Source organism: Ustilaginoidea virens, chromosome 3 (assembly GCF_000687475.1).
Source record: "Ustilaginoidea virens chromosome 3, complete sequence".
In the NCBI taxonomy this organism is placed as follows: Eukaryota; Fungi; Ascomycota; class Sordariomycetes; order Hypocreales; family Clavicipitaceae; genus Ustilaginoidea; species Ustilaginoidea virens.
Window position 1 is genome coordinate 2,715,380 of NC_057318.1, and position 13,259 is coordinate 2,728,638.

Sequence of the window (13,259 nt, forward strand, 5' to 3'; positions counted from 1 at the left end):
TTACTGTATATCAAGTAAGGTAGGCCTTAAGGTAGGCCTTATGAAAAAGGTGTGGCATTGCTAAATTAGCGTGGTGGCCTATTAGCGTGGTGGCTAGTCTACTAGTATGGTAACTAGTCCACTAGTGTGGTAGTTAGTCACTGGTATAGTGGCTAGTTACTAGTGCGGTGACTAATTACTAGTGTGGTAGTTAGGGTAGTTGGAAAGGCCGGATATAGTGGGGTTGCTGATGTATTATATACGTGGCATAGCGAGCATTACGGGGAGCTTTCTTACTGGCTACCCTAGATGCCTGGGCCCACCCCTCCTTCGTATATATATAGGATAGCTTTCCCCCTTCTTTTTAGATGGTAGAAGGATAGCATAATCGAACCTGTTAATGCACTATATGCCTCTTAACTCCTACCTTCCCTGTGTTATTCTGGTTATCTTATATTTGCCTTGCCTTTACACTTGCCTCGCTTTATAGCACTTATATAGTCTTAGGACTTAGTGACGAATCTAGTATTTATACTAAGATTAAGTCATAGGTTGCAGACAGTCTCGTGCCATATAGCTAGCTAGTAAGGCTTTGCTTTATATAGTGACCTTTAGAATTGCAATAATTTTATTAAGGAGGTATATAAGGGTTTTAACGAGTGAAAGGCTATATACTTTAAGGAATCCTATTAGGAGCCTATTAGGGCCTAATGCTTTTTAGCCTACTATATTGCGTAATATAGTATATACCTCCTTATAGATAAAAAAGTTGGTAGGGGGGAATATAATAGTAGTAAACTAAAGGAATATTAGGTCGGGGATATTATTATAAATAGCCTAAAAGGTAGAGAAGAATTATTAGGCGAGTATTTATACCTTCTCTTTATATATTATTACCTTTAGATTTAGTCTATTTTATTTTAATAGGGGGATCTTTTTTAATTTAAATAGGAGGCTATTATATAAGCGAGCCTATTTCTTTAGGGACTATAGATTAGTATTTTAGGTGGTTACTTTACTAAGGGCTTTTTGCTATAATTAGCGCTATTCCTTCTATATAATATAGGATTAAGTCGCTTTTGCTTTTTAAGTAGCGCTAAGGTTCTCTAGGGTATAATATACTACCTATTTTCAGTAGGCCTTTTTTACTACTATTTAGGCTATTTTAGTGCAGGAGTTCTACTAAGGCTTTATACTAAAGGCTTTAGGTATTTTCTTTAGTACCGTAATATCAGTAATACTCTAGAGTTAACTAATAAGCTATTTAGCATAAATATCTATTTTAGCAGGGGAGTAAAATAGGGCCCTAGTATAATAAGTAGTAAATTAGTTTTTTTCTTTAGCTTAAGCGAGGTATTAGTTAAAAGACTTTTAACTATTCTTTAAGGGGGGGCTTTTATATAGTAATTACTAATCTCGATATATATAAGCTAAGGGATATAGTCGGACCCAATAAGATTAGCATTTCTAAGATATTCAACTATAATATTTTATATAACCTATATATAATCGATAATACTATTTCTCTTTTCTAAAGCTTTTTTTATTATCTTATTATAAGGAGTAGCTAGCCTAAGCTACTATTATATTATAAATTTAAAAAGAGTATTAATATTAAGTAAGGTCTAGTCTAAGCTATCCTAAAGAGGGTAGTATATATTAAAGTCCCTAATAAAGGTACTATAGGGGTAGGGTAAAGGCTTAGTAAGTATAATAAAGGGGGTTATCTGATTTAGCTTATAGGCTAAGGAGTAAATAGAATAGATATTAGTATATAATAGGAAAATCTTATACTAGTTAATTCTTTTATTACTAGACTATATACTAGGCCCGTACAGCTTATAGATATATATTATTATTCTCCTGTTATATAATACTAATATATATGTTAAAATCCTATAGTAGCCTACTAGGCTGCTGGTCTTCCTACCGCCTTTTTGACTTATAGTAGTCTTACCAACCCAGGCCCTTGCCTTTTACCTTAAGGATTTTCAGTGGATTATTTACTGTATATCAAGTAAGGTACGCCTTGTTAAAAAGGTGTGGCATTGCTAAATTAGCGTGGTGGACCACTAGCGTGGTGGCGGCCCACTAGTATGATGGCTAGTCCACTAGTGTGGTGGGTAGTCACTAGCGTGGTGACTAGTTATTAGTGCGGTGATTAGGGTGGTTGAAAAGGCCCGATATAGTGGGGTTGCTGACGTATTATAGCGAGCATTACGGGGAGCTCTCTTACTGGCTACCCTGGATGCCTGGGCCCACCCCTCCTTCATGTATATATAGGATAGCTTTCCCCCTTCTTTCTAGATAGTAGAAGAGCAGCACAATCGAGTCTGTTAATGCACTATATGTCTCTTAACTTCTTTCCTTCCCTACGTTTTCTGGTTATCTTATATTTGCCTTGCCTTTACACTTGCCCTGCTTTATAGCACTTGTATAGTCTTAGGACTTGGTGAAAAATCTAGTATTATACTAAGATTAGTTCACAGGTCGCAGACAGTCTTATGCCATCTAGCTAGCTAGTAAGGCTCTGCTTCTATAGTAACCTTAAGAATTGCAATAATATATCTTCTAAGGCTAGGGCTTAATAGGGCTTATTTAGACGTAATAGGTTCTTAAATCGCTATAATATTAAACTTATATTAGTAATAAAGTGCTAATCTTATAAGGGTAGTTTTCTTCTATATATTCTAGTAAAGAACTATTATTATATAGATAATCGCAAAAGGGTTAGTAGTAATAGTATATTTAAGTTAGCTATAGGTTAGGTATCTAGGGTAGGTATAGTCGTACTATAGTTTTATATAGAAGCAGCTCGGAGGAAAGTAGTAATACTACTTCTAGCCTTAATATAGGGGGTCTTATTAATACTTCCGACCGGATAGCTTTATTTTTAAAAGGAGGGCTTATATAAAGGAGACCCACTAGCTATATAGTAGTAGCTCTAATCTGCAATTAGGATAGTATTAGCGTCTAATGCTATATATAAGGCAAAAAGCCTTAGTTTATTACTATAGGAGTTTCTAGCTTTTTCCTATTATTTATTTGCTACCTTATAAAAGTAGGGCTATACTACAGTAGGGTTCCAATAATGCGCGAATAAAATCGCGTAATGCGAAGTCTTCGCGCCTCAACCAATTTTACCCTTTATATTACCTCGCTTATAATATGCCCACAACAATGCCTCGAAATCGTGCCTTTAGTATGGAAATATCCGGAAATCGTCAAAGGAATTATGAATTCTCGCTAGTATAGAAAGCTGCTATTATGGCCGAATTATCGCAAGGTAAAACCCACCGCGCGGTAGCTGCTGCATTTAATACGTCGCCGTCAACCACATATAGGATATTTAAACGCTGGAAAGAAGACGCAACCTTAGAAAATAAGCCTCGTTCCGGCCGGCTACTAAAGCTTATAGAGGCCGAAAAACGCTATATTGTTCTTTTTATCAAAAGGAACCGTAGCATTACATATAGTGCCCTGGTTGGCGCTATAGGTGGCCGAATAAGCCGTTCAATCATCCGACGGTACCTTTAAGGCTCCTGGCAATGCAAATAAAAGGCTATAAAAAGAATACCACTATCAAAAAAAACAGCTGCAAATAGGCTTTCTTTTGCGTATTATTAGCTGCTAAAAGTCGAAGAATTGATGGAAGTAAATATGATTAAAAATAGCCCCTTCTAATAGCTATTTACTAATATAGTACCCTACTTAGGTTATCTTTTCTGATAAGACTTCTATAGCCAACCAAGTACTAAATATACCAATATAGGTATTCCGGAAGCCTTACGAACGATTTGATAAGGGTCTTGTTAACCTAACCTTACTTGCTATATTAAGTCACCATTATCTATTATGGCTTAGGGGGCTATTTATCGCACTGGCCGAAGCCCTATTATTATTATAGAACGCGATGAATAATCTGCTAGAAATAGATTTATAGCGCGAAGCTATCAGAAGGCTTTATCTAAAGGTCTTTTACCTATTTTTAACGGCATAAGGCTTTTCCAGCAAAATAACGCGAAAATTTATGTTTACACTAGTACGGCTTATTGGCTTTCTGAGCATGCAATTATCTAGATTAAATGGCCTATATATTCGCCTAATTTAAACCCTATTGAGCATATGTGGAAAGCTTTAAAGTAGGAATTAGTAACTGCTAACCTTCATCTATCTAATCTTAAAAAGAATGAGGCGTATAAGGCTGAATTAACCAAATATATTAAAAAAGCATAGGCAGCAATACCATAGGCCTTGATTATAAGGCTAATTGAGTTAATGCTACGGCGCTTATACGCTGTAATTCGCGCATATGGTTGGTATACTAAATATTGATTGCGAAAAGCAAGGCTATTTGCCATATCTTGTTTTATTAGAATTAATGCATTACTACTTAAGTTGTGGCTATTTGAATTCTTCCGCGATAATATGGTAATAGTGTTGATGTGGGGTTGTTCGTGCATTAATGAATACCTACTGTAGGTAAAATCTATAATAGTTAAGGTAGGATTTACATTAGTTTTATATAGTAGCTAGGCAGTTTTAATTACCATTTAGGTGGCATTTAGAGCCGTATTAGCTGTAGTAAGCTGCCGCTATATAGTATATAGTAATATAGCTGAATTTAAAGTAGTTATAGCACTAGTAGGGGTATATAGTATCGTTATAGGGTTCGGCTTTAAATATTTCTATTTAATATATAATGCCGGCCTTATAGAGCTTATTTATAAAGTCAATAGAATTAACTCCTATAATTAATGGCGCCTATATTATAATCCCTTTAAGGCAGCAAAAGGAAACCCTAATAAAGCCCTCTCTATTAGCTTTAATAAAATTTAACTAGATATCCTCTATCGTAGTATTCGCAGTATAATAAGTTAAGAAGCTTTTAATAATAATACTAAATAAGCATTAGTTAGGTTCTGCCTTTTAGCCGAAGGTAGAGTATACCTAGGTTATATCTATAGTATACTTTATTTTTTCTTCTTTAAAGGTAATAATTATATTACTATTCTAGAGCCTATAGGCTGCGACTATTATACCCTCAGTGGTAGCAATAATTTCGATTAGGGTATAATTCTAAAGGATTTCGCTAATAGTATTTCCTTTAATAAGGACTTTATAGTAAATATAGGGGGATATTATAAGGGGAGCTAGGCTATATTAAGGTAGTATAGCAGCAGTAAGTCCTTATATAGCAATAAATGCCTATATAATAGGAGCTATAGTAGTCTTTAGGAGATTCTATGTAGCTTTATTTGTTGGTTGCATTAAGAGGTACCCAGTTGTACGTAGGGTTGCGCGCGTGGTATCAAGTACCGTGAGGTCACCGGTCAAAGGTATGATTACTTCTTTGATTATAACTGACTAACTAAGAGGAAAGAAAGGAAGCAAAAGAGTAATTACACGATATGGCCTTTTTATGCGTGCCGTAGTCACGTGCATCGGCGCAGTCGGGCCGGGCTGCCCTCGTGCCCTACCGGGCTTAGGGGTAAAGGGGCAAAAGGGGCCAAAGTGGCCATATCGTGCGCATCGGGTGTGCGCGGCATATCCGTCGCAATATGCCCAATTGGGCACCTTGCGATAGCGATTCCGATACTGGCAGCTTCTCTTTTTATAGAAGCAAACATCGGAATCGCTAGGATATAAGGCGCACATATAGAAAGAAAAGTGCGGCGCAGTCTCAGCAGGTTGTACCGCCGATAACGCCGTCGCGCCGCGCGGCCGGCTTATACAGGCTTATACCGTACAGCCGGTATGTTGAATATCGCAGCCAAAACAAAGGGGCAAAAAAGGGGCAGTAGTAAACACAATAAAATAACACAACATTAAACATAGGAAAATCCATACACTTGCCACATATGATATCACTAATACCTTCCAAATGCAGTCAGATATTGACCGACCTCTTTACCTACCCTTCCATACGTATAGCAGCCTTATTTTAGTCGATGAAGGTCTTAAGGGCTTTATTAGGCGTTCCCTTAGTTATTACGTCGGCGAGATTGTTATTCCCATTAATCTAATGGATCTTATAAATCTCCTAGCGCTTATATGACTGTCGTAGGGCTATAATATCTATTATAAGCCTCTTTTCCTTAGTAATGCCTAGCTTGACTAGGCATTCGTATAGCGAAAACGAATCCGTATACACAACTATAGGGATCTTCGGCAATCCCAGTCTGCTAGTAATTATATTAAGGGTCGTGCCTATCGTATATGCAATATCGACCCCTTGTACTATGCTATATAGCTCCGAAGCGAGTGTGCTGCGCGTTACCCGCTTGCTCTTTATAGAGCTATAAGTAATAATGTTATCGGTCAGCTAGAAGGCGTTATTCGCAATATCTGCCTTATTCCTTAGTATAATTACGTAACCAATCTAGGAGCTTAAATCTTTATTATTAGCAAAGGATCCGTCAATAAATATAAAGATCTTAGCTGTATTAAGGGCCAAATTGATGTACTATAGGCCGCGATCCTGGTTATTAAGCTGCCATTAAAGGCGCTTATTCAACCTTGCGATATCTTTAGGGTCAGGTTGCTAGTATTATGCTATGATAGATAGGTTAAAAGACGCCTCGGGCTGGCAGACTATAGCTATATAAGCACCGCGAGCGTATTACTCGATATAATTATGCTATGCTATAGGCGCATTCTTATCGATAGTGGCAATCTTTTTGCTTTAGCCTTTCTGGCATAATATCATTATGCCGTCGGTAGTGACCGTTAGCATACATCCGTTAAATATTAGGGGCATAGTTGGTGATAGCCTTATCTTAGGCTTGGCATTAAAGCCTGCCTTAGTAAGCTCTAATTCTTCCTATTGAAAGAAGGCATTATCACTTAGGCCAAGGGTATCATCAGTCTATATACCTACGATACCAAAGCATATAGTATTATCGCGGTCAGGAACGTTAGTACGGTCAGTATCGTTATTACCGGCGGATATCAGCAAATAGGGGTCATAGGTTGATATAGTCATGCCTAATTTCTCGCGATAGTACTGGAAGTATATCGCCTACTAATAGGTGCCTGCCTTAGCTATTCCGTACAGTGGCTTGACCACTTCTATAATAGTATTATCAGGATATTAGTGGGCTATCTGCTTAGGTAGCTTAGCAATAATCGACCGATTGAGGGTAGTTAATAACTATACATAAGCCTGTATAATGTCCTGTATCTAAAGAAATAGGCCGTAGGAGCATTATAATAAAGGGGCTATTAATATAAGTAACCGTTGACTAGCCTATTGGATTGTAGGGGATTAAATTAATATCAATCGCTTTTTATTATCACTATGCCTTTAAATAATAAGCCTAGACTTCTCGTACGGTATATCTATGCCTTTGCCCTTGATTTCTCGTATTATACGTAAGTTAAATAAGCATTAGGCTCTATATTGACTGATATTAAAGGTGATAAATCGGAATATATTACGGGCTTATAATGCTTTAATCTCTATATAGTCCGACTACTTAAAAGGGTCTCTAGGGGTTATAATCTTGCCTTCCCGGCGTAATTAGCTAATAAGCTATAGGTCGGCTTGCTTTTTAGCGGTCAGAAAAAAGGCATTAATAATAGTATTAGAAGCGATAGTATTAACGAGAGCCTCTTCTTGGTCTTTATTAATTATGACGTTGGATACCACCCTTACTGGTGATACTGGCCTGACTTAATCAGGGCCAGTGGCTGGCGATAGATATATTGCGGCTGCAGGTGTTATTGCGGCTGGAGGTGCGGCTATAGCCGGTATCCTGACTTCTATCCTGCCGGGACGGGCCGGGCCTTCGGTATAGACGATATCTTCGGGATCATCTATATCGGGGTCGTAGTTATAGGGTTTAACGACCGTTAACCGGAACTTAACGGGGCTATATGGCATCTATACGATATAGGTCTTACTTTTAAGGCTAATTAGCCGGTATAGCCCGTGCTATCTACCTTTTTCTCTCCATACCTATATATCTAATTATAGGGGTAGTCGGTAGATAGGCCGGGTATTTGGGCCGTTCTATTAGGCGAGGGTATCGCGAACCTATCGCTTAGCAAGGCATTTCCTAGCTTCATTAGTAGCTTTTTATAATATTAAGGCATATTATAATACTAATAGGCTAGGCGGTGAGTCATCTATAAGTCGAGGATATACTCTAAAGACTAATAATATAGGCATTAGACTATTAGGTCCAGCCGAGTCATTAATAGCCTTTATAGTAAGCTGTAATTTCTATTCCTTTATTATTAGATCGCCTACTTCGTCACTAACGATAGTATAGGCTTTACGTAATAGGGCGTAATATCTTTCGACCTTACTAATGCTATTATAGGCTTCTATAGGAATTTCATCCATATTAATAGATAGAAGCCGGGTATTATAATAGAATTCGGCGGAAGTAAAGTTTAGTCCGGCATTATAGACTATCTAATCCGGTGGGCTAAAGTAGGTATTAATCCAGTATTCCTTAAGAGCATTCCAAATATTATAGGCCTTCTGCCTTTATAGATTAAGAAATCTAGCTGCTTAAAAGCTTATTGCGGCATCCATAACGTATAATACCGGCCGATTATTAATATTAAGGATATTAACGATTATTTTATAGTTAAATTGGCTGGTATCGTTATCCTTAAGCGTGAATTTAAATCGGCTAGGTGCCTTTACGTTTATCTAGCATTAATGGCATATATAGGTGATACTCTTAATGATATTACGGTCAATATCATTATAATTAGCCCATTAAAATAATTTGGAGAGCCTATTAATAGAGGGGTGCCCAAATCGACGATATAGCTAATGGATTTCCTATAACGATAGATGGAAGGCTATAGTATCTATAGTATTGAGAGTCCACTATAGATATCCTTATTTCCTAATAATAGGAACCTTAATATCCCCTTAGATTAATAGGTTATTAATATTATTAAGCTTTACGCCTATCCTATCTATATCTGTAATAGAATAAAGGAAGGGGATGCCGCTATTAAAGATATAAAAAGGGATGTTCCCAAATATCGTAGGGATATTTAGTATGCCAGAAGATATAGCAGAGCTAGCGCCGAAGTTCACTATATGCTTTTTATTAGTTATCTCGATAGTTAGGGTCTTTATTAATCTCATCAGGGCCTTTACTTGACTTAGGCCTGCTATTAATAAGCTGGAAGCGCCGATATCCAGTAGGATTCCGCGGAAGGTATAGTTACTGTACCGTTCTTCTTCTAGAAAGGCAGAATTATAATCGGGTAAGGGCATTCGGAAGGGGTTAATTTATAGGAAGGTATATCGGTATAATTCATCTTGCAAGGCTTATAACGTCTTAATTAGTGATGCCTCTATTTGCAGGGGGGCTTGGAAATACTAAATGGCTGTAATTTATAGTGCGATAGCGTCCTCTATATCCCAATATATAACCCCTGCTATCATGACTTTAATATCTTTAATGATATTATTAAAATCGGTATCTTCGAGGGCTTAGTCGGCAGTCCCTTTATATTCCTATAGGAAAATACAGAATTTCTTATTATTAGGGGCGGTATAATTGGAATGGTTCTTTAGCCATCGTGCCTTTAATTCTTATTGCTCTTTATTAGTATAGTTAGATAACTAATATTCTAATTTATTACAAACGAAGCATCTTCTTTAATAAGGCCTAGCTAAAAAGGCGCGATTCTATTATTGCTATTGAGGGGGTCCATATCGTTGGGGGCGTTGATACTAGTTATAAGATTGGCCGTATCTACGATTTATGAATAACGCTATATTATTATTAATATCTTCGACATCCTAATATTATTAGGGCTGCTATTAAAGGAAATAATGCTATTGAGTTATATGGGTAGTCTTATAGATAGAAAGGGATCGCTATAGGTTAGCGGCGAGGCCTTCGAATATAGGGGCATAACGATATAAGGCCTGGCTACATTTAGGGGTATCCCTTATAGCATTAAGCACTTGCCAATAAAGCTCTATATCAGCTATAAAGGGGGGAAAAAGACCACAATATAGGCGCTAAAGTTCCTCTAGTAGGATATTAAGGCATTCTAGCTTTAACTTATCGGGATGTTTCGCGATAGTTAATTAAAGCGTTATTCTATTCTAACGGTGCAAATAGAATTGCTCTATGCTCTTATTCTCGAAATAGCTCTTAACTTTACGGACCATATCGTCAAAAGTAAGGGTATCACAAATGCGTTCGATATTATCAAAGTAATACATCTTAATATCGCCAATTAGTATAATTTAAAAGGCTCTTATAAGTATATAATCGGGCAATCCTAAAAAGCGGCACTTGCTCTTAAAGGATACTACCTTTAGTATAAAGAAGTCATCCATTTTGCCGCTATATCTATCCTCTATACGATAGCTACATAAAAGGTCAGATATCTTCTTCAAAATATCGTTAAACCCGGCCTTTATATAGGCTCTTTAGGTATAATCTTCTTAGTGGTATTCTAGAGGGTATTCCGGAACGGCTTATCGGTAGCCTTACGGTAGGCTGGCGGGATCTCTAGCTAGGTTATCTTATAACCTGGGTCGGTCTAGGTTTACCGGTCCTCCCGTCAAAACAGTCCGTTTATCGGCCTAAGTAAGCCAATAGTGCCGGGAGGGGTCTGGTGCCGTGCCTATCTTTAGCATTATCGGGTGAGGCATTAGGGCCGGTGGTTGAAGCATTTAAGCCTATAGTTAAGGCATCTAGGCCTATAGGTTGTAGCTGCGATACTATAATTCGTAATATCTGGCATCAGGGGCAGCTATTTTATCAATATTAGGGGCTTGCCCGGTGCCGCTAGTAGCGGTATATCGGGGAATATTAATATTGGTGGCTTAGAGGGTATCGCTAGCAACTTCGAGGGTGTTGCCATCGGCGCTCTCTATTGATTAAAGCACATCATTAGGGCCTATAACCTGGCCTCTAGTCCTTATAGGTATACTATAATTCCGAGGGGCATTAGGATAGCCGCCTCGGCTAGCTCGGCTAGGGGTATAACCCCTAGGATAAAGTATTTAGTCGGTCAGGCTATAGTCATCGTCTATTGTATGCTATTATTATTATCGGGAGCTTTCCCCTATCTTAAATAGCGGCCTATAAATAGGCGCTTTCCCTTTCTATTGTAGCGGCCGGCCCCTTTCTTCTTTGGTATTAATAGGAATAGGGGCTTTCTTTAATATAGATAGAGGGATAAAGGGTTATTATGCCATTAGTATTGCAAAGTCCCTAGGGGTCGAAAAGGCTTATAAAGGTCTTCGCAAGGGTAATCGCAAGAGTATTCGTAACGGCAATCGCAAGGGTATTCGTAACAATATCTATAAGGGTATTCGAATAATTATAGCAGGGAGTGAATTCCTCGAGCTTATAATAGAGGGGGCATCCTAGTTTATTTGCATCTCCCGTTCGGTATAAGCAGTAGGGACTAATTATTCCCTATTTGGGTTTAACCGGGATATAAAGGTCTTACGTACAAATTAGAGGTCTATTTCTTCTTAAGGCCATTTAGGCATATACTTTTGTTATATACAGTAGAGAAGGGTCCTAATTATTGATAATCCTATACTTCTAATATACACCCTACGTTCCCATAGGGTTATTCGGAATTCCCATAGGAGCCGTTTATTAATACAGCTAAATAGTTCTTCGGTCTACTTATTATAATCCTCACGGAATTATTCCTATAGATTATCATCCTTCTTATCGCCTATTATGTAACTATTGATGAGGTAGGCGATATAATTGTGTAACTATTCGTCCGTAGTATTTATAGGGTTAATTTAGTCTATCGAATCGATCTAGTCTTTTATAATAATTTTAGCGAAAGGGTTAAGCTTTTCCGGTAGTGGTGCCTCTATTATAATATTAATAGAGGTAAGGATAAGGTAGAAAAGGCAGAGAGATAGAGAGCATTTAGTATAGGTATTAAAAGAAAGTAATTAAAAAAGAGAAGTAATTAATAAAGGAAGGTAGTAAATTAATAAAGGAAGAAAGGAAGAAGGAAGCAATTATCAGGCAAGATATTATAGGCGTTCCGATTACTTATTTGACTATATATCGGTAAATAGGTCCTTTACCGTTATAAGGCTCTAAGTCGCTTGCGTAAGAACCTGCATTTATGCCTGCTAATGGTATTACAATAGATTTGGCGTTCTATAGTTCCCGATATAACTAAAGATATCGTAATATTTAGCGATCGTTACTGACTGATACAATCAATCAGTATGATATTAGCGATTGTTCCTCGTGATAGACGAGTAGGGAAGGTTAGATACAATCAATTTATCCCTTAGTCTATAATATATAAGCCGTTTCGACTGAATTAGGCTAAATCACATTCCTTATTAGCACGATCTTTTTAAATCGCCTCTTCTTATTATCCTAGCTAATCTATAAAGTAAACTTCAACTTCACTGATCAGTATTGGTTGCATTAAGGGGTACCCAATTGTACGTAGGGTTGCGCGCGTAGTATTAAGTACCGTAAGGTCACCGGTTAAAGGTATAATTACTTCTTTAATTATGACTAACTAACTAAGAGGAAAGAAAGGAAGCAAAAGAGTAATTACACGATGTGGCCTTTTTGTGCGTGCCGTAGTCACGTGCATCGGCGCAGTCGGGCCGGGCTGCCCTCGTGCCCTACCGGGCTTAGGGGTAAAGGGGCAAAAGGGGCCAAAGTGGCCACATCGTGCATATCGGGTGTGCGCGGCACATCCGTCGCAATGTGCCCAATTGGGCACCTTGCGACAGCGATTCCGACATTATTAATTATAGTCTTAATCGTCTATATAAGAGTTTCAATAGGGATATAATTATTACTTAGGTCGGCCTTTTATTAGGCAGTCTCTACTATAGAGTTTATAGCCTTTCGCACTCTTCCTAATACCGCTAAGGGAATATAGTCCTATAGCTCTTTTATAAAATCTATAATAATATCGGCTATTAGTTGCTTCTGCCCTTAGATAGGTTCGGTCTTGGTCTAGTTATCCCATATACTAATCGCGATCGTAATATTAGGGTTATAGCGGCTGTATACTATGCCGCCCCTATTCCTTTTATCGATATCTATTACTTTATTCGCGTCTACTGTGTCTACTCCCTAGATGCGATACGCTATAGGTGAGGGGGGTAAATAGATAAGAAAAAGCGATTAAAAATATTAGAATTGATTTTAAAGGCGGTTCCGTACCGATACCTAGATGCGGGCGAAATCGCAAAAAGTGTAATTATTTTAAAGATATATTTGCACTAGTATTATAATATAAGCAAATTGCAAAAAGTTTTTTTTTATATATAATAT